Below are 23,595 nucleotides of genomic sequence, written 5' to 3'. Positions count from 1 at the left end.
ACCGGGTGGCGGATTTGCATTGACTACCGGAAGTTGAATGCTGCAACTTCAAAGGACCATTTCCCCTTGCCTTTCATAGACCAAATCGTAGAGAAACTCGCAGGTCAGAAATTTTATTGTTTCTTAGATGGTTATTCAGGATATAACCAGGCTGCGATACATCCAGAGGATCAACAGAAAACCACGTTTACGTGTCCTTACGGCACCTTCGCATTTAGGCGAATGCCATTTGGATTATGTAACGCCCCGGCCACCTTCCAAAGGTGCATGATGAGTATCTTCTCAGATATGGTCGGGGATTCTCTCGAGATCTTTATGGATGATTTCTCCATTTTCGGTACGTCTTTCGATTTGTGTTTAGATCAATTAACAAAGGTGCTAAAAAGATGTGTCGAGTCTAACTTAGTTTTAAGCTGGGAAAAGAGCCATTTTATGGTTCAAGAGGGGATCGTGTTGGGACACGTGATTTCAAGTAGGGGAATTGAGGTAGATCACGCAAAAATTCAGGTTATTTCAACTTTACCTCCTCCCACTAATGTTAAGGGCGTCCGTTCCTTTCTAGGACACGCCGGGTTTTATAGACGGTTCATTAAAGGATTTTCTGTTATCACAAAACCGCTATGCAACCTTTTGTTAAAAGATGTCCCATTTGTGTTCGATGAAAAGTGTTTAAAAGCTTTTAACAACTTAAAACAACAATTGATCAAAGCCCCCATTTTACAATCACCGGATTGGTCGCTCCCTTTTGAAATAATGTGTGACGCGAGCGACTATGCGGTGGGGGCAGTGTTGGGACAACGGGTTGACAAGAAACCCGTGGCTATTTATTATGCAAGCAAAACTCTTTCGGATGCTCAGTTAAACTACACCACTACTGAGAAAGAGTTGCTTGCGGTTGTTTATGCATTGGATAAGTTTAGGTCTTATTTGTGGGGTAGCAAAGTTGTTATCTATTCTGATCATAGTGCTGTCAGGTACCTCATGGAGAAGAAGGACGCTAAACCAAGGTTAATTCGATGGATTTTGTTATTGCAGGAATTTGACCTTGAAATTCAAGACAAGAAGGGGAGTGAAAACGTTGTAGCAGACCATTTATCACGGGTGGTGCATGAAATAGATGCACCGGATGTTGAAATTAATGAAACGTTTCCCGATGAACATATATTATCTGTTGCTACTAAACCGTGGTTTGCTAACTTTGCTAACTTTGCTGTTACAGGTGATATTCCGGAGTTTTGGCCCAAAAAGAAGAAGCAACAGTTCATAGCTCAAGCAAAAACGTACATTTGGGACGAGCCTGATCTTTTTAAAGTTGGAGCTGATCAGATAATCCGACGTTGCATTCCGGATGAGGAGATAAAGTGTGTGTTGGAGTTATTGCACGCATTGGCGTGTGGTGGACATTTCAGCGGACAGAAAACCGGGCATAAAGTGTTGGCGTGTGGGCTATATTGGCCTACAATTTTCAAGGATGCAGCCGAATTTGCAAAGAATTGTGTTCGATGTCAACAATTAGGGAGTATCTCAAAGCGGAATGAGATGCCCATGCAGCCGATCCTCGTGGTTGATATCTTTGACGTTTGGGGAATCGACTTCATGGGCCCATTCCCTAATTCGTTGGGAAATTATTATATCTTGGTGGCCGTGGATTATGTTTCAAAATGGATAGAAGCGATTGCCACCAAGACGAATGACCATAAAGTTGTTTGCAAATTTGTCCAAACAAACATATTTTCGCGATTTGGAATCCCTCGTGTGATCATAAGTGATGGGGGATCACATTTCAAAAACTTTCATTTTGGAAAATTGCTTAAACATTTTGGCATAGACCACCGAATCGCTTACGAGTGGGCAAGTTGAGGTGTCCAACAGGCAAATAAAAGAGATTTTACAAAAAACAGTGCGACCAGACCGCAAGGATTGGTCCACTAAGTTGGATGATGCTTTGTGGGCGTATCGTACAGCTTATAAAACGCCTATTGGAACCACACCGTACCGGTTGGTCTATGGAAAAGGATGTCATTTACCTGTTGAGCTTGCTCATCGTGCGTTATGGGCAGTCAAAGAAGTTAACATGGATTATGAAAGTGCAGGTAAAGCGAGGAAGTTGTCGTTGGGAGAGCTTGAAGAATTGAGGGATGAAGCATATGAGAGTGCAATGGCGTATAAGGATAAGACGAAGAAGGTGCACGATGCAAAGTTAAGGCTACAGAAGTTTGAGGTAGGACAGAAGGTATGGTTATTCAATTCTAGACTGAAACTGTTTCCAGGTAAGCTGAAAAGCAAATGGATGGGTCCGTATTTGATCACGCGGATCGGAAACTATGGAGACATAGAAATTGAAGACTTTGATGACCATTTGAGACAAGTTGTGAATGGGCATAGGTTGAAACCGTATTTGGAAGCTAATGATATCAACGGACCGGATAAACAGTCGGAGTGCTTCACGTTAAGCACTTTGGTCCATGATTCAGAATAACCATGTTCAGGTATGAAGTCTGGCTGAAGACTTTTAAACTTAGCGCTCTCGGGAGGCAGCCCGAGGATGTAGATTAGTGTACATTTGTTTGCTGGGGTGGTGTGGGTTTGTATGTGATTTCCGCAGATTCTAACGTCGTATCGTTTGTCACGGATACAGTTACCCAAGTGTGGGGAAATTGAAACCGCCCAGGTATGTTTTCGGATTCAATTATGTGTCGCGGACGACACGTTCTTTCTATGGGGGGTGGAGCGGTGAGTAAACCGAATGGTGAAAGTTTATTCGGTAAGAGAATCAAAGAAATCATTTACAAACCTTTTTAGAACCATTTATTTAGTTATTCTTAAAAAAAAAAGAAAAAAAAACTGAAAAGTTAAATAAATAAATCCTGCGCCAGCTTGCGCCATTACAAGCGCCACCTTACGTTGATGAAAAAAATCTCCTGTATTGCGCTGATATTTGGCGCAAGGCTGCGTTGATAGAACATGTGACCACATAACCAATTCCCACTCTTATCTGCTACATGACCCCACATCTGCATTATCTATTACCCACCATCCAAACAACCTATTCACGTGATCCACCCATTAACCATATGACACCTTAAAACCCAACTTAGCCGGTCACAAAACAACCCGACCCGTCCATAATAATCTGACCCGTTAAACATATCCTTATGCGAATGAGGTCAGACTTATTCCACACGTTCTTATTATCAGCATCATCTTTCTCCTTGAGCTTCAACACTCCATAGCTTCCTGCCACCGTAACTCTCTCGATTCTCTATTAAATCAAGCCGTTCAAGAGCCTATTTCGAGTGATTTTTTCACAAGGAACACGATTCTAACCTTCGTCTGTTCCGATTTGCATCCGTTTGCGAGTCATCGGAATATTGGGTGACGAACCCTAGTTTTCAAGTTTGGGGTTTTTCGCTTTGGATTGAAGTTTGTTGAATCTGAAGTTTATTCTAGCATGTCTAAACATAAAAGGTACGTTTTTATTCATTATTGTGCTAGTGTGTTGAAGGTAAGTGGTTGTTTGGATGAGATATGAAGAGCACATGAATCTCTATATGCGAAACTAATATTGTGAAGCATGTTATTGTGGTTTGTCTTTGAGTTTATTATAAATATTGAATTGTGCTGCTATTATATGAGATTGGTGGGAAGTTACAGTTAGTTGATGTTGTTTATCAAGTATGAAACATGATAAAAGTAAAGAAAAGTCTGGCGCAATGAACATTGGGTGATTATTGGTTTTGAATTCCACGATGGCATATGTTGCTAAACAAGTGTGGGGAAGGGTGATATTGCACACTTGTTATGTTTCGTACAGTAGATCTGATTTGCATTGTTTGTGTATGCAGAATGGATTTGATAACTTAGAGATACAAGGAAATACGAAATAATGAAGTTGAAGGGCCATTCGGTAATTAATGGGAAGATTAATGTAGTGAAAATGCAAAAGAAATGAAGAATGTCGAAGTCCAGGGGCCTAAATCATATTACATAAATGTTGTATGCAACTGTGAACACAAGCATATACACGTGAGGGATGGGAAGGCATTATTTTTCAAGATCATAATAATAATCATTGCCCACGATGACTTGTGGATATTGGGAATTCTTGGGAGAAGCACTTATTCGGGGATGTTGGTGGCAGCTTTTCACAAGACAATTTTTGGAGGTTTTGTTTCAACAAATAACATCATCATGTCTTCATCACGACTGGGAAAGAGAAAGTTGTTGCTCCGCCATCTAAATCGGCTGCGACAAAGAAGCGGAAAACAACCATCGATCAGGTCCACGTGCTCATTCTGTACTCTAGTTGAACAATTTTAGTTTTTCTTGTTTTGGTGTGTTTTTGTGTTTTGGTGGTGTTTAACTATTTATGTTTAGGGAATGTGTTTGTGTTAAGTTGTTTTAGAAATGGTCGCTCATGATGTTGGTTAGTTGGTATTCCCGGGGTCTGCTTTTAGAAGCATGATACATTGGGGACAATGTCGCCCAAGTGTGGGGATATGGAACCCGGGAAGGGAAAAGGCTTGGGACAAAGGTTTGAAAGAGGTTGAAAAATGATTGAAAACGATGAAAAGCGAAAAAATGAAATTTTTTTTAAAATTTTAGAGAATTTCATTGCCTTAAGTGAATTAAATGGATACGAAAACCGAACGTTTCAATCACTAATGGGTTCCTTGCTGGTAGTAACTAACTTAGTCCCTTGTCATGGTCGTTCCTTTAAGTTTCATGAGAGTAGGTCCGACAGGTGTTTTTAGGATAAAAGAATTGAGAAGAGATGTCTATTTAGGGGTAACATGCTTTAGATTGCATATGCTACATGTCGGCAGCCTTTTACCCTTCTTTGGCGAGAATTTTGAGCCTGTAAAATGATAGAATGATTTACATTATGACTTCATTTGTTGAGAGCAGGCCGCATGTTATTCTGTGTTAAAACTTGTATGATTTGATACATGCTGAGACTGTGGTTTGACATGTGCACGTAAGTGATAAAGGCATTAGGATATCCTGTACACCTGTTTGTTTGTTTTATGTTTACCTAACCATCACCCTTAGTAGCCCTGTTGAGCCTATTTACCTTTCGTTTGTCCACTTAAAATAAATTGTTTGATACCGACCGTGAACGACAAGTTATGAAAAAAAAAAGAAAAGAAAAAAAAATAGAAAAAAAGAAAAAGAGCAAAAATAAATTGTTGTGAATATTGTTTATGTTCTTGGGTAGAAACCAAGCCTAAAGTTCGTTATGTGTTGCAAATAAAGTTGTCACGGTTTGGTCGGTTGTTTGTTCGCCAATTAAAAAATAAAAAAAAATAAAAACCAAAAATTTCCTACCTTTAGCCTAAGCCCAAAACCGAAAGTCCTTTTGATATGTGCCGTGTTATATCATACAGTGGAGGTGTGATTGTCGTACAAGCCTATGATTACGGAATTGCATGTTTGGTTTTGAGTGTTATACATACTAGCACATTACACGCTAGTTCAGTTTTTAAACCGAGAGGAGAGTTCATTGTGAGGGGCGTGTAGCATGTATTCTAATTCTAAGCATGTTAGTTTTGAATAGACAAGTCTCGAGTTTTAGAAATTGCACCAATTGCTTGTCGGACTGTCAATCTCGATTGTGTCAGTCTGTGGAACAGGTATGACTTGGGACTTAAACTGTTGCGTCGGTTAAGGGGTTTAGAGGTATTGTTACTACGGTGAGTAGTTCCGTATCGGTTTGCTTGAGGACAATCAAAGGTAAGTGTGGGGATGTGATGGAGAGTGTGAAACATGAGGGTTTAAGTGCGTATCTTACATGTTTTGTGCGGTTTTATATGATTATATGTTTAGAATTGTTTTATTGCGAGAGTTTATATGTTTGCAGGTTAAGCACGTGAAATGGGTGAAGTTACGGAGTTTAAAGAGAAAGAGGAAAGTGCGGGACGTGGAGTGAGGTAATTAGCGATGTTCGGGACGTGTTTCAAATCAAATATGCGGCTTAGATGTGCGAGAAATATAAACATTAAAGTTGAAGGGCCTTATTGTCATTACCTGAAAGTTGATTTTAGTGAAAATATAAAAGGAATGTGAAAGAAAGAAGTTAAGGGATTGAATGGTCATTAGTTGGAAGTTTGTTGGAGTTGTGGTTTATTACGGTTGAAACAAAGAGCACAAGTATAAAGGATTATTTAGATGATCATCAATTGTTTATTATGGGACATCACTCATCGATCATCATCATCAGTAGATATCATTTATTTACACATGCATACTTGATGGACATGGGGATGCACACAAAAGTCAGCAGCCAATTACATCAACATTAAAAAAATATATACACGCTGACTTTGGTGGCTTTTGGCGGCAACTTCATTAATTTTTGGGACGGGCCCTCATAATAAAACATCATCGTGATTATCATTAAAAAGGGCAGCCATATAATAACTTGGAGCATCTCGATTTTTGGAAGCAAATAGAAGACACTTTTTGGGCTCATATAACATCATCAATCGAACTAGTGGGCAGCCCACTATCCACAAAAGTCAGCAACATTAATTAATTGTGGGCTCTTAAACCCAAATAAAAGAGGCAGCAACATCACGAAAGTGGAGGCCCATTAACAAACTAATTTTTTTTTTTTTTTTTTGAACGGCCAACGAATCCTCCAAATGGGCTACTGGCGAAATTCACCACATCGGGATACACTCGCCTTCCGAACCGGGGAAAACCCTCACCTAGGGCCGAAGCCCGTGAACACTCGCCCGAAGGCACGACAGTGCGGTGAGGTAAAACCCGCTCAGTTCAAGGATCGAACTAGCGATCGCCGCCTACTCGCCTAGTCTCCCATCATCACCAGGTGCCGCAGAAACTAAATGCTAGGGGTAGGAATTGAACTTGGGTCACTTGGAACACAAGGTCTCTCCCTTACCACTCCACCACTAGCTCATTGGCATTAACAAACTAATTATTATCACGATTTTGAGCAGCTTTGGGGAGCCATCGAGGAGAATTTTTCATCTCTCATATCACTCTCATCGATACCATCATCATTCATCATCAAGTTTCCACAACCAGCCAAATCAAGCATGCAAGGATTATCTTTCTACAAACCTCTTGAAGATTGTTCTAACGGCATGAGCGGCTAGTCGTCCCGTGACCATCTCCGGGACTAGGGTTTGTATGAAACATCGGGTTTGCGTATGTTACGACTTTTTGGATTAGGAAACTGATTAATCATTCAGTTAGTCGTTCCTATTGTTTTTGTTTTGATTAAACAATATTTGATTATCGTATTCATTCTTGTTCATCAATTATTTGGTTTGTTCATCAACAACCGGGATTAAATTCTAGGATGTCATTGTTTTAAACCTTTAATCATTGAACCTGTTAATGTTTATGAAATCTAAAATTGGTAATTAACTGGATTACTATTCATTTGCATCAATCTTTCGGTTTCGATCGTGGATCATTGTAATCAAATATATTGTTCGTTAATTATTTATCAAAACAAGTTTTACAAATCATGTCTATTTGATTTTCAACTGGTTGTAACTAAGTAACCTGATTTTCTGCACAACCTGAAAACCCGGAGATTGGTCCCTTTTCTCATTATTGTTTACAACTACAATTTCACATTTGCTTTCACAATCATTCTCAAAACTGCAAAAAGCAATTAGTTTAGACATAGATGATAATTGAAACAACGAACTTTTACACTTTCCACTGATTCCCCGTGGATTCGACACCCTACTTGCCCTTTACTAGTAAAAGGTGAATAGGACACTTTACTTTATTTTTGACCGACCTTACGACATCGATCAAAGATGTACGATCCCGAATCACAGATGCACTTGTGTCAGAGGGACCATGACACTCCACGCTGCAAACTTGCCACACGAGAGCATCCGGAAGATTCTAGAAGGTTCTGGAAGGAAACACATGACAACAAGAAGATGCTCCCAGCAGACAAAAAGGACGACAGGTGACCCCAATGGCAGCGCGCCAACACGGACCACAAGATCTTCGGGGGGGGGGGGGGGCAGGCCAGCAGCCGGTACAAAAGGACGCTGAGCAGGAGCGAATAACCCCGCGCCACGTCACCTCAAGGCCTGGTCATGGCAGAGGGGACAGAAGGGATATTCCTCCTAGTCGGACAGCTGTCAAACAACGGGTAGTTGGCAATCTCCTTCCCTCACAATTCTCCGGCTATAAATAGAGGACTCTACCTCCAGGTTTAAGGATCCGATTTCTTACTCTCTCACTCTATTCACACACTTATCCTCAAAGCGATTACTTATTCTCACGCCGAGGGTGGTTACAAGGAGAACCCCCATTTTATCCTCATTGCAAGGAGTCACCGATGTTGTTCGTTTTGCAGGACACCTTAGAGGAATCGTGTCACACCCTGTCTTTTGCGAAAGCGTATGTGTGTGACTTGATCAGTTCTCATTGCATTCTATAATATCAAACAACTACATGCATTAAATTAAACGATGTTCATCCATACACAGTTTAAAACATTATAAACACAAGTATTAAGTTAACATTACAACCCAACATAAGTTAAAAAGTTCCATCAAAGGACTTATTTGAACAAAAGTTAAGCTTCACGAGGCTTTGTGTTCTATATCTCATCAAGGATGGGATATACAAATCAAACCCTCCAAAACATGGATGACATCTAGACTTGAAACTCAAAAACTTGTAGACATTGCTGCCACAAGATCCGTTTATCTTCTTGAAATACATGTAAGTTGAAAAATCAACAAAAGTTGAGCGAGTTCATGCGTTTTATGTGTATGCGCATCAAATGAGTCTCAAAAATATTTGAAAGTTTAGTTGTAAGTAGGTATGTATAGCGTCTATGAACATGTTGATCATTAATTTTTTGCAAGGAAATTAATATATGTGACGACATAGGAAGTACTCAACCCGAGTATACGATTTTTAGTATCGAATCACCTTGAGTGGGACACAACAGCACTCTAAGTGGTCACCTATGGACCGTGAGTGGGGCTCGCCCGTACCCATTAGATCTAACATTTGTTCTGTGGTCCTTAAAAGGATTAATGGCACTTCAGTTTCAGCCTATGCTCACATGATCTAATAGTTTATTCCTTAGCTAAATCATACCTAAGTTGACATGTATTTCCCCCCGAAAGTTGTAAATCGAAAACGTTAAGAGAAAAGGGGGACATGAACTCACAAATTTGCGTCTGAAGTCTCGTGCACTCAAAGTTGTTATCCACGGGTCGTATCGCTACCTACACACGTGCTATGTTTTATTAGACACTTAGGTCGTGTAACGACTCTTAGCCTTAATCATTTATTAAGACTTATTTTGGAATTTTGGTCATCTTTGAGTTACACCCTCGGTGTATGTTGTATATATAATTTTATAATTATATATAATTTCAAAGTTTTAGTATATCAGTTAAAATAATTATATTTTAACTTAAATTATTTTCATACGAGTATTCGGGGGTTTTGTTAAAAATAATATATTTTTAACTTGCTTTGTAATACAGTTCTCTTATACGTATTTTCAAGTATAGGTATACTTGTATTTTAAGTATGTTATTTTGTATTCTCATACATGTGTATAATACTTGTATGTGGGTATTTTACCAAGTGTTGGTAATGTGTGTCGGTATGTATTTATACGTATAGGAATACGTATTTTCTTGTACTTATTAAGTATTTCATACTTAATTTATGCGAAATTTTTCAGAATATTGTTTTTGCACAATTTAAAAATCACCAACTTTATATTCTTAAAATATATTTTTAAGACTAAAGTTAGAAAAATATATATCTTTAGTTTTCACCAAAATAATATAATTTTGAGTTGTTTATGAAAATATATATTTCTTCCGCTCCAAAAATAATATATTTTCAAATTTGACAAAATATGATATATTCTTATAATAGTTGTAAAAATTCATACTTTGTTGTTTGTTCGGTTTCGAAAATACCGTTTACCAAATTTGTCAAGATACGAATTAAATTTCTGGAATATATATAGTCCAAAGTGTCCATTGTCCGAATCGTCCAATATTTGTGTGTAAGTTATATATTTATTTTCTTGTGATTTTTGTAATTCTTCACATTACAAATTTTAGTATTTTGGTGGAGTATATTATTTTTCAAGTTCCTAATTTTTAGTATAACTAATACAAGTAATATACATGTAGCACATAATTTTTGTGACTTCTAAATATATATTTTCCTAAATATATATGATCGGAGTGTCGCGCTCTGGTCAAAGATAATATTTATAACCCTAATTACCCTTAACAATTAGCTAGTTGTAGTAAGGGGTCGAACCACGAATAGTATGTGGTTTGCGAATGGAGTTTGAATGAGTTGTAATAGTTGTCACTTTTATGAAGCTTGCTAAATTGTTTTTATGGTTTTTGTTTATTGAAAAGATGTTGAACAAAGTTCACTAAATTAATTGGATTGATTATCAAATAGAAATTAAGAAATGCAAAAACACAATTGATAACTTAAACAATAATGAGAAAAAGGGTTTTCACCCGGTTTCGGTAATTGCAAACCTAGGTTCCTACAAGTTTTAGAATTGACCTAATTGGATAAATGATTAACGGATTTAGTGTACCCTGACTTAGGTGCCAATAACTATCAACATTCCTAAGAATGGACAAGAATGCACTTTGTAATCAACACAAGTAAATCCTAACCAAGATAATGCATAAGTGTACAAATTCATTTCACAAAGTCATAACTTTATCATCATTCGACAATTTGTAAATTCAATTCAAATACACGACAATTATCAAAGGTGTTCAAAATCAAAACACAATTTGTCACACAAGTCAAAACTAAACACAATTCGAAACACTAGATAATACAACTACCTACACCGGGGTGAAACCAAGGTGATTAGCCGCTCATGGATGAAAGAACTTGATTACCGGATGCTTGGAACTCGAATTGAATCATCTTGAATCTTGTGAAATGGTTGAATGATGAAGATTAGGGTTTTGGGGGATGATGATGGTGAAAGGAATGATGGATGAATGAACTAAGGTTTATGGATTGGTGATAAATGTGAATTGGATGATGATTCGGGTGATTCGGATGATGGTTTGGTGTGTATGATGGAATAGAGATGAAGATGGTGATGAACTATGACTCAAATATCAAGTTCTTATTAAAAGATAGTGTAACTCCCGACTTAATGGCTCAAGAACCGTTTAAACTCGTTTAAAGATCAAGAAAACACAATTTTCACGACTGAACAAACGGGAGCCCATCGGCGACTGGCTCTCCTGATGCCATTTTTGTCCGACGCCTTGTTTTCCTAGATATGCACATATTTGGCCAACGGGCATTTCTAAAGGGCGTCGCCGACGGCCTCCCCAACTTCCATTCTCCAATTTTAGCTTCTTGAGTTCCCGTTTGATCCGTAATACGTCCCGGTTGTCCGTTTTTCATCCCGGTGGCCTGTAAAGCTCCCGAAAAGCACTTTAAACTTCTCTAGACCTGCAAAATATAAATCTAATCAAAAGTAGGCTTTTCAAGATTAAAAGTTAAGTAAAAACTTAAACTTAAACACAAACGAGCACCGTTATTCGACCACGTATCAATATACTTAGTCATTTTTATTGTTGAAAATCAACCACCAATACTTGTAATTTTGTACCAAAAATTTATGGTAAATTTTATACTCAAAACCGTGATTCAAAATTACTTGTAAACACTTGTTTAAACATATTTTTCTAAGTGTTAAATTTTTACAATTTTTTTGTAATAGTTTCCTTTGAAAATTGAGGTTTCCATGCTTAAAGCATATCATTTTCTTTTTCAAAAATTCATGCATAATCATCAACATCAACACTACACTTACCTTATGCCATAAAACATATTTCTACATGAAGGTATGAACTTGAAGTTTTATAAAATCTTGGAGTATTTTAACATGACGTTTAACATGATTTATCAACACCAAAATCATGATCTTCATTTCACAAAAAACATTTTTACAAAAATTTCATCTTCACTGCTTCACATATAAATCATTTTTACAAAAATTCATTTTCTTGAATTTTTCATGTCTTCTACACATTAATAGTTTCATTTTCACACATAAAGTAAGTTTATTTCCTTTCAAAACTCAAAACCATGTTCTTTGTAAGTAAACTTTTGTTTTCTTGAAACTTTTATGTTTGAAATCCCACACTTTTATAATCTACAACTTGTAGGAACCATCATTCTTCACAAAATCATGTTTATTTCCAAGTTCATACTTAACATAAAGGATGATTAACATGGATCTTTCAAGATCCATCCTCATACTTGCTAGATCATGTTTTAAATCATCATCTAGCAAGCTTTTATGTGGTGATCTACACTATACACTCAATAAATCAACAAACAAGTTCATCACATACAATAAACAACTTAGATTCTTATGATTTTGAGTTTTATTCTTATGTTCATCCTCTTGTTTTGGTGTGATCTTTAGATTTTTGGTTACATGTCTACTTTACCACTAAAATAAGATGTAAAAACATGATCAAGAAGACTTACTACTAGCACAAAGGCTAGGGATGAACAAGATGAAAGATGAAGAAGAAAAGTGGTGGTTAATGGCTCCTCAAGGTGGTCCTTGCACTTCCAGTAACACCTCGAATTTTTGTGTCCAATGATGTGTTAACACGTGTCATTTGATTACACGTGGCATTGATATTAAATAAAGGACTAATATTGACAAACCTTGAAAGTATACAAATTCGAGGGTTATAAATGTCAAACAAGGGTAGATATACTGTATAGTAACCCTAAATGGTGCTTGTACCTTCAAACGAATAAATCATGGATCGTACGGAAGCGAAACGCGGAAGAAAGTGAGAGATTACAAGCTACAGGGGTTAACTGTGTCAACATGTTTAATTATACCTCTGAGTGACACTTTAACGTTCCCAAGGCTTTGTAACAGTATAATACGCTCACTAGAATGCAATATATAAATTTCGCGAAGTTCCGATTTAAAACGAGAAAGTTATGATCGAATTCGTATAAGAAGGGTTAAAAGCGTCAACAGTGAAAGTTAAGGCTTTCCGAATAATTAATAAATTAACCAGGGACTTAATAATGCGGGTAAATAACACAAGGCCCTTAATTGTAATTAACCGAGGGCCAAACCGCAAAGTTACCCCTTCAAACCCGAAAGGTCAGGTTAATAATTACGAAAGATTTCGTTATTAATTACCAGGATTTCGTAATGATTATAAAAGATTTTAAAAAACCTGAAAATCAAGCCTCTCGCGACCCGCGTTGTGTTTTGGGTTAAGTGGAGGCGCGCCGCGAGCCACCTCTTTTACTCGCCTGATATTTGAATCTCAGGCGGCCCGCGTTCAAATGCATGGAAACTCCCATGCGGGCCGCATGGGACGCCCAGATGCAGAAAACTTGTATTTTCTTGCCTTTTGGAGCTTTTGAACGACCAACAACCAATGACAGAGGCATGGGCGCCCCCTACTCGACCCATAGCTCTATGGGACACCTGCCCATCATCCATGACCAGTGTAGGGTGTTGTGTGATGATCTTGGGTGCCTTGTTGCACTATAAATAGACATGTTATGCTCATAACTTCATCACAACTCAAACACTCAACTACTGATCATTCTAAAGCTCTCAAGCATTCCTCTCTGTTCCCTAATCAAGACCCAACTTCTGTAAGTCGTTCAAATCCATTTTGTTCTTGTATTTCCATAGATTTAGCTTATAAACCAAACCGTCGTAACTAACGGTTGTCATAGCGATAATTCACAAATGGTCCAGTGGATTGTCGGATCAAAAGTAGTTATGAGTTGGTATTTATGTGGGTAATAAACCCCTAAAAGGGTTCCCTCTGATCACCACTCTAACTATGTCAAATGTCGAGTCAAACGTGCACTTAAAAAGTCAACAGAAAGCTATTTTGCCGTTTTGTACATAATCTGTAATGTATATGTTATGAAACCTGTTTTGACACTCATAAAACATGATATTAAGTATATAAACTTGTTTACGCTCGTTTGAATCGACCGTTTGCTATATTGACCCGGTTCGGAGCCGAATGTCGCAAAAGTTTGACTTTTGCTTTGACTTCAGTTCTGACCCGTTTTAGTGAGGTATAGATATGCCTTAGGACTCTCTTAGGACTAGGTTACATGGTGGTATAAGCCTCTGTGACCGGTTCATGATTTGTCCGAGTCTTTTACGCAATTCCGTTAATCGCCTAAAAGTTGACCGTAACGGCCTTTATAAAATAAAACGAGTATTTCGGACACGTGAACGGACCATAACCTTTCTTATTAAATTATAAGCATGTCCTTAAAGTTTCACATCAATCCGAGGTCTAGAATGAGAGTTATGCTAAATAGCGCATTTATAAGAAACTTTTGTAATAAACGGCGCAATTAGCATAACGCCCATCTAAACCAAGATTTCGTCACCAAAACTTTTACCCACTGTCATAAAATAATATTTTGGGAATTTTAAAGATTTTTAATAATTTTTACCTTGCTCATAACCTGCGGTTATGGCTACGGTTCGGTAAATACCGAATATGCCCTTTTCGGCCAAAACTTGAGTTCTACAAGGTCTTTTGACCCGATTCCAGTTGCTACTGATTTTAAATAATAAATAAAGTATTTTAGACTTTATAAACTGTTCGGGAAACTCAGATTTCCTGTAGAACTCGAAAAGCTCTTTAAAAGTCTTTAAAATGACCGAAAAGCCCCTACGGGGCGTAATATTAATTTAAACTCGTTACGGGCATCACGGAAGGTATCCTACTGATACCACAACCTCTTTAAGGCATATTGACTTAGGAAATAAGCGTAAGACTCTCATGGTTAACCGTTTCGCCTATTGCGCGCACGGTTCGGCTTATGAAACTAGTTTTCAAAAATTAGCCGATACGGGTCAAACTATATTATTTTGACCCCAAAATACAGAGTGTGAACATTGAACCCATATAAACAAGTCTCTGAACTTGTTTGGGGCAGAATCACATTCCATTCTCGGTTTTCGCCTTTCACGCGATTAAACCATATCTATATATCGGAACCAACCGGTCTAGGCTACGACTAATATAAAGACCCGTTAGGATTCTAAGAGGTTAATTAAAACCTTCGTTCCAGATTAGGAGCCCCAGTAAAAGCTATCGGTGATTTAATCAAATTAAGGAATAATACTTGCAAAGGTAAATACTTTTAACTTATTTCCCCTATACGGGCTTGGGATACGGTATAATAATACCGCTTGATTGAGCATCATATCTTCCATCGCTTAGGTGGTTAATTAAATATTATGATCGGCTCATTTAAACAGTTTTGCTTCTTAAAAGCCTTTGGGGGGTTAATGACCGTTGTCCCGGATATCCTTGGCATCATTTTACGAAATGGCCACGACCATCGACATCCCGGTGTAGGCGTACACCCGGTATATATTGTCGACATTTAATTAAAAGACGTAGCCGTTAGTTTCTATACTACGGTTTTACGCAATGTGGTGTGTCTATTAATCTTTAACCCGGCACGATCCGGGCTACTGAACGCATAAAAGAACATGTAATACGTTCACAAGATTTTAATAATTTTCCCAAGTTATAAAAGAGTTTGTGCCTTGTGCATTCAAATCAATTTTAAATAAACATTTTTAAATGTGTCAGTTGAACGTATTTACCAGTGTAAACTGACGTATTTTTCCCCAAAAGATTAAGTGCAGGTACTATACGAAATTGGCTGGTATTAGCTTCCTAAGCATCACGAATAGTCTCGCAAACTCGATGCCGTATCTGAATGAACAATATTTTATTATTTTGATCCGATGTGGATACATTCGACTTCTGTAATACATTTGATATTACAATCAGAGGTTGAAATATATATTTATCTTTAAGCTTCCGCTGTGCATTTATATAATTGTGTGGTTTGACTATATTGTTGCCAACTACGTCACGGTAATCCCCCACCGGGCCCACCGGTGATACACGTGGAAATCGGGGTGTGACAGGTTGGTATCAGAGCCAACATTGAGTGAATTAAACACTATCCTATTGTGTTTAATCTCAATGACACAATTGCACATACTTGAGTCTAGACAAGAACTTAGGACAAATTCGAATTGTTATTCCAATTTTGTCTTTTCTTTTATTATTGGTATTTAAAGTTTTATAAAGCAGGAAACATGCCGCCAGTGATATTCCGAGGAAGAGGAAGGGGAAGAAGAGGTAGAGGAGATATCGTGACGCATCACGATCACGAAGCTGGACCGTCAGGTACAAGACCTCCTTCAATGACAAGGAGCGAAGAACCACAACGACGAAGAGATCTTTACGAACCTGCGAGGCATTCCACCTCGCACAGCTCAACGCCATCATACCGGCACTCCTTTGGGCCAAACTCAGAGAATGACCCCAACAACCCACAACCTTCCTTCATACCTCTACAACGTTCGGTATCGCACCGGAATTATGACGACCCTACTCCATACTTCATAGGTCAGTTTAATCCAGCTGACTACATACAGGAACCTTCAGGCTTTGTTCCATTAGGGCCACAAGATCACTTCTCCGAAGACCATATGGATGAAGATATTGATCCAACAGAACTTGCTCGTGGTACGCCCACGCATCCGATAGAAGTCTCTGATGGGTCATCCTTCCATGGCACGCCCTATCAGGGACCAGACAGTTTCCAAGCGTTGTTTGACCGACATGAGTGGTACTACACACCACCTCAACAGACATCACAACAACCGCGACATCCACAGGATCCCTCTGAGGATTCACGCTTTGTGGCAGTTACGCCACTACCTCCGCCACCGGCGCAACCAGTAATGCCTGATCCGCCAAGGCGTAGGAGGACAAATGCTCGTATGTCCACACGAGGAGGAGGGGGTATCCACTTCAGCACCCCTCGACACTCTAGTAGTAGCCACTATCCGCCACTACAAGAAGAAGGACCTTCAAGCCCTATACAGGAGGCGAACTCCGCACCAGCTGCACCAAATTCGCCACCATTTGGGTATGACCAACCCATACCTGCTTACACGGGTCCAACGGCTTACAACCCGTTCGAACCGTCTCAGGCACATTACAACTACAATTATGAACGCGACCCATATGTGGTGTCGGCTAGATATAATGCACGCTACCCTGACGGAGCACATGGAAACATGGGAGCTCCGGACTACTCAGCTCATGGGTATCCAATACCTCCCAGACCTCCAGTTCCGCAACAAGCGCCACAACCACGTTTCTCTCCTCCTGAACAGGAAGAGATACTCCATCGACTAGATCGTGTGGAGAGAGAGTTCGAGGAAGAGAAAAAGAGCCACCGAGGATTTCTCAAAGGCTTGGCGAACCTACTAAAGGGCAAAAAGAAGAAACGTGACCACTAGCCCTTAATAGTTGTACTAATGTAATTTCTACTTGGAAAGAAGTCCCTGCGTGGACATTTATCGTATTTCAGTCCCTACGTGGACTTATCTTTTAGTCCTTGTATGGACGCTTATTTTATATTAGTCCCTGCGTGGACTTGTCACTTATTTTTAAACCTCTATGGAGGTATGTACTATTTGAAAGACCCATTTAGGGCAATATGTGATTGTATTTGAGATTATGGAGTGTATGTTATGAGTTTTGTTTTAATATGTATGAAATAAATCAAAACCATTCCTTTTAAATTGATCTGCCTAAATAAAGAATCTTACGAGTGAAACCTAGCCTGGTGTCTTTTAAGATCCGGCCAAGATGGTAGGACTTAATTAAAAGATTCAGATTCCCTGTTAACCGCTGCAAGCATGTTAACAATCATGGCAGATGTGATTCGTTAAAAATCACACGCGCCATTCTTATACAATAATCCTTTAAGGATTTCAAAACCCAACTAAATGGTTTATAAATCATGGGTTAAATACCAATGAAGGTGATCAAATTTAAACATCCATTAGTGATGTAGTGCCTACGGGCCAACCTTATTTAAAACATCCATTAGTGATGTAGTGCCTACGGGCCAACCATATTAAAACATCCATTAGAGGTGTAGTGCCTATGGGCCGTAATAATTGTCTTATAAAGACAAAAGGCAGTGGTGGTCTATGACTCCCTGTCAGAAAGAGATAAAAGAACTACGGTTCAAATCTCTATGCCTTTGATTCTCTGAAATCTCGGCTAATAGTATAAAACATCCTCGTGATTAGGCTTTATGCCGCCAATATTATTGATATAGCTAAAATAGGATATATTCAAATCCTAAGATTTAATGAGTAATAAGTTAACCAAATATGGTCTCTGTTACCATGGTTGACAAATTGTCATGAAAGACAATTATATAATAATCTCCTGAATAAAATTTTGTTATCTTCTGTAACAGATTCAAGTTACAATGGCGGATCCCAATGGAGAGAATAGCCATACAAATGAAGATGACTACGACAATGCGCCAGTGCATTTGACAGGCGCACAGTTAAAGGCTCTGATTGACAACGCTGTTCAGGCAGCTCTGGATCGTCAATATACTGAGTCCCAAGGCAGAACCGTATCAAAACCACCCTCCAAACCAAAGTCACAATCCAAACCACTCTCCAAACCCAAGAAAGATGATGATAACCACTCGTCCGCTGAGAATAGTATTCGTCGTGAACGAGAATATACTGATGCGTCCGGTGCCAAGGGTTGCACCTACAAGTACTTCGTGTCTTGTAAGCCCCGGGAATTCACATGGGAAAAGGGTGCTGTTGATTGTATCACCTGGCTGGATGAGATGGACACTATTGTGGACATCAGTGGGTGCGCAGAGAAAGATGTGGTGAAGTTTGTGTCCCAGTCATTTAAGGGCGAGGCCCTGGCATGGTGGAGAGCATTGGTGCAGGCATCAGGTAAGTCTGCTTTATACAAAATGACATGGGAGGAATTTATTGCTCTCATTAAGGAAAACTACTGCCCTCAGCATGAGGTTGAGAAGATCGAGGCTGACTTTGTGTCACTGGTAATGACGAACCTGGACTGCCAGGCTTATTTGACGAGCTTCAATACGATGTCTCGCCTGGTTGCGTACCTCGTGACACCAGAGTCTAGAAGAATCGCCCGTTTTATTGGGGGCTTGGAGCCTGCAATAAAGGCGAGTGTAAAGGCCTCTCGGCCGACGACCTTCAGGTCAGTTACTGACCTCTCCTTGTCTCTCACTTTAGATGCTGTCCGTCTGAGGACGCTAAGGAGCAAGGAGGCTGAGAAAAGGAAACGTGAGGATGATACCTCACGAAGGTCAGGAAAGAAACACCGTGGAAACGGTGACGGCAAGAGAGGGGCTGAGACGAAGAAAGATGGGCAAACTGATGAAAGACCCAACTGCAAAATCTGCAAGAAACCCCACTCTGGGAAATGTAGGTTTGCGTCGAATTCACAGTCGCAGCCAAAGACTTCTTCCTGTGGACTATGCAAGTCCAAGGATCATAAGACGGTGGATTGTAAGAAAATCAAGGATGCGACCTGCTATGGTTGCAATGAAAAAGGGCATATCAAGAGCAACTGCCCTAAGAACGCCAGAAAGGCGGAAGAGACAAAGAAGACTAATGCTAGAGTCTTCCGCATGGATGCAAAGGAGGCTGTGCTGAACGACAATGTGCTTACAGGTACTTTTCTCGTAAATAATATATTTGCAAGAGTGCTTTTCGATTCAGGCACCGATAAATCCTTTGTAGACCAAAAATTTTGCCAACTATTAAATATGCCTATCAAAACCCTAGATGTGAAATACGAGGTAGAGTTAGCAGACGGCACGATAGAAACCGTCTCCACTGTTCTAGAGGGATGTGAAATGTCCATTAAGAACCATTCTTTTCCCCTATCTCTACTTCCCTTCAAACTAGCGGGTTTCGACATTGTCCTAGGCATGGACTGGTTATCCCGTAATCAGGCCCAAATCATTTGCGGCAAAAGGCATATAGTGCTAAAGACTCCGAGTGGTGAATCGCTTACCATTCGAGGAGATACGCAGTACGGATTACCCGAGGACGTATCTATGCTCAAAGCTTCTAGGTGTTTAAACAGATGCTGTGTCATTTACATGGCTCAGGTAATAATTGAAGAACCTAAGCCAAAGATAGAGGATCTTCCTGTTATTTCTGAATATCCCGAGGTTTTCCCCGAAGAACTACCTGGCTTACCACCAGATAGACAAGTGGAATTCAGAATAGATATCATACCTGGAGCAGCTCCTATAGCGAGAGCGCCTTACAGACTAGCTCCGACGGAAATGAAGGAACTGAGGACCCAGTTGGATGAACTGTTGGCCAAAGGCTTTATCAGACCTAGTTCGTCTCCCTAGGGAGCACCTGTCCTATTTGTAAAGAAGAAGGACGGATCGATGCGGTTGTGCATCGACTATCGTGAGCTAAATAAAGTTACCATAAAGAATAGATATCCTTTACCAAGGATAGACGATCTATTCGATCAACTGCAAGGAGCAAGCTATTTCTCTAAGATCGACTTGAGGTCGGGCTATCATCAGCTAAGGGTCAGAGATGAAGATGTACACAAGACAGCATTTAGGACTCGCTATGGTCATTACGAGTTCCTAGTGATGCCTTTTGGGCTCACAAATGCACCGGCTGCGTTCATGGATCTCATGAATCGCGTCTGCAAGCCGTACTTGGACAAATTTGTCATCGTCTTCATCGACGATATTCTTATATATTCCAAAAGCCAAGCTGACCACGAGAAGCACCTCCGTTGCATTCTCGAATTACTACAGCGTGAGAAACTCTATGCCAAATTCTCGAAATGTGAATTCTGGCTACGAGAGGTTCAGTTTTTAGGTCACGTTGTAAGTGAGCGTGGTATCCAAGTGGATCCCGCTAAGGTAGAGGCAGTCATGAACTGGCAAGAGCCAAAGACGCCTACCGAAATTCGTAGTTTCCTGGGATTAGCAGGATACTACAGGAGATTTATTTAGAATTTTTCAAGGATTGTTGCGCCCCTGACCTCCTTAACCAAGAAGAAAGAAAAATTTATTTGGGGCCCAAAGCAGCAAGAGTCCTTCGAAGTTCTGAAGCAGAAGCTAAGCAACGCACCTGTGTTGACACTACCTGAAGGTACAGATGAATTCGTAGTTTACTGCGATGCATCACACACAGGCATGGGGTGTGTGCTTATGCAGAAGGGCAAGGTGATTGCCTATGCTTCAAGGCAATTAAAGGTGCACGAAAAGAATTACACCACCCATGATTTGGAGTTGGGTGCCGTTGTATTTGCACTGAAATTATGGAGGCATTACCTTTATGGTATTAAATTTGTGATTTATTCTGATCACAAAAGCCTCCAGCACCTGTTCAATCAGAAAGAGTTAAACATGAGGCAGCGTCGTTGGATGGAAACCTTGAATGACTATGATTGCGAGATCAGGTACCATCCCGGCAAGGCGAATGTAGTCGCTGATGCCCTGAGCAGAAAAGAAAGGGTAAAACCTATTCGAATCAATGCCAAGAGCATTGAGGTCAAGAACAATTTAATTGAAAGGATATTAGCTGCACAGCGAGAGGCTGTGTTGGAAGCTAATTATCCTAATGAAAAGTTAGGAGTAACTGAGGAGCAGTTGACTCTTAGCAAGGATGGAATCCTTAGACTGAACGGACGTATATGGGTTCCGGTTTATGGAGGACTACGAGATGTTATCCTCCAGGAAGCCCATAGTTCCAAATATTCTGTCCATCCTGGTGCAGACAAGATGTATCCAGATTTAAAGGCAAACTATTGGTGGATAGGCTTGAAAAAGTCTGTGGCCGCCCATGTAGCAAAGTGCTTGACTTGTGCTCAAGTCAAAGCCGAGCACCAAAAGCCGTCTGGCTTGCTACAACATCCTGAGCTTCCCGAGTGGAAGTGGGAATGTGTAACTATGGACTTCATAACCAAGTTACCCAAAACCAGGAAAGGAAACGATACAATATGGGTTATAGTCGATAGGCTGACTAAATCAGCTCATTTCTTACCCATCAAGGAGACGTATAGCTCCGATATGTTAGCCCAACTGTATGTTGATAAGATTGTAGCCTTACACGGCATACCTGTGTCTATTATCTCCGACAGGGATACTAGATACACGTCTCATTTCTGGAAGAGTTTCCAGCAATCTTTGGGCACGCGTTTGAACTTCAGTACGGCTTACCACCCACAGACGGACGGTCAGAGTGAGCGTACCATTCAAACGTTAGAAGACATGCTACGCGCGTGTGCAATCGATTTAGGTGGTAACTGGGATAAGAACCTACCCCTAATCGAATTCTCCTACAATAATAGCTACCATACCAGCATAAAGGCTGCGCCTTTCGAGGCATTATACGGTAGGAAATGTAGATCGACTGTTTGTTGGGCGGAAGTAGGAGAGGTCCAATTATCGGGACCAGAGATAGTTTTCCAGACAACGGACAAGATTGTCCAGATACGGGAACGTCTCAAGGCTGCCCGCGATAGGCAGAAGAGCTACGCTGATCCAAAGCGTAAGGATTTTCACTTCGAAGTGGGTGAAAAGGTGTTGCTTAAAGTGTCGCCCTGGAAAGGGGTGATGCGTTTCGGCAAGAAGGGCAAACTGAGTCCGAGATACATAGGACCTTTTGAGGTCATTGAACGTGTCGGGTCAGTTGCCTATAAGTTGAACTTGCCTGAAGAGCTCAATGGAATTCACAATGTGTTCCACATCTGCAATCTCAAAAAGTGCTTCGCCGATGAATCATTGGTGATTCCACACATGGATGTGCATATAGATGAGAGCTTAAAGTTTGTAGAAAAACCTTTGTCGATTGAAGATCGACAGGTGAAGAAGCTTCGAAGAAAGCACGTACCGATTGTAAAAGTCAAATGGGATGCTCGTAGAGGTCCCGAATATACGTGGGAAGTCGAAGCCACAATGAAAGAAAAATACCCTTATTTATTTGAGTAAATCTCGGGTCGAGATTTATTTTAAGGGGGTGAGGATGTAACACCTCGAATTTTTGTGTCCAATGATGTGTTAACACGTGTCATTTGATTACACGTGGCATTGATATTAAATAAAGGACTAATATTGACAAACCTTGAAAGTATACAAATTCGAGGGTTATAAATGTCAAACAAGGGTAGATATACTGTATAGTAACCCTAAATGGTGCTTGTACCTTCAAACGAATAAATCATGGATCGTACGGAAGCGAAACGCGGAAGAAAGTGAGAGATTACAAGCTACAGGGGTTAACTGTGTCAACATGTTTAATTATACCTCTGAGTGACACTTTAACGTTCCCAAGGCTTTGTAACAGTATAATACGCTCACTAGAATGCAATATATAAATTTCGCGAAGTTCCGATTTAAAACGAGAAAGTTATGATCGAATTCGTATAAGAAGGGTTAAAAGCGTCAACAGTGAAAGTTAAGGCTTTCCGAATAATTAATAAATTAACCAGGGACTTAATAATGCGGGTAAATAACACAAGGCCCTTAATTGTAATTAACCGAGGGCCAAACCGCAAAGTTACCCCTTCAAACCCGAAAGGTCAGGTTAATAATTACGAAAGATTTCGTTATTAATTACCAGGATTTCGTAATGATTATAAAAGATTTTAAAAAACC

The 23,595-nt window shown here is 39.8% G+C and overlaps 1 long non-coding RNA gene across 1 annotated transcript; it reads left to right on the top strand.

Moving 5' to 3' along the window:
* The first annotated feature begins 3,081 nt into the window (after positions 1 to 3,081).
* Positions 3,082 to 6,175, top strand: LOC110872929. The gene is made up of 2 exons (XR_002554783.2): positions 3,082 to 3,468; positions 3,846 to 6,175. It is a non-coding gene; the product is annotated as an uncharacterized LOC110872929 (long non-coding RNA).
* The last annotated feature ends 17,420 nt before the right edge of the window (positions 6,176 to 23,595 follow it).

Source organism: Helianthus annuus, chromosome 8 (genome assembly GCF_002127325.2).
Source record: "Helianthus annuus cultivar XRQ/B chromosome 8, HanXRQr2.0-SUNRISE, whole genome shotgun sequence".
NCBI classification, from domain to species: domain Eukaryota; kingdom Viridiplantae; phylum Streptophyta; class Magnoliopsida; order Asterales; family Asteraceae; genus Helianthus; species Helianthus annuus.
The sequence above is the reverse complement of the archived record's forward strand: the minus strand, read 5'-3'. Positions and strand labels throughout refer to the sequence as shown.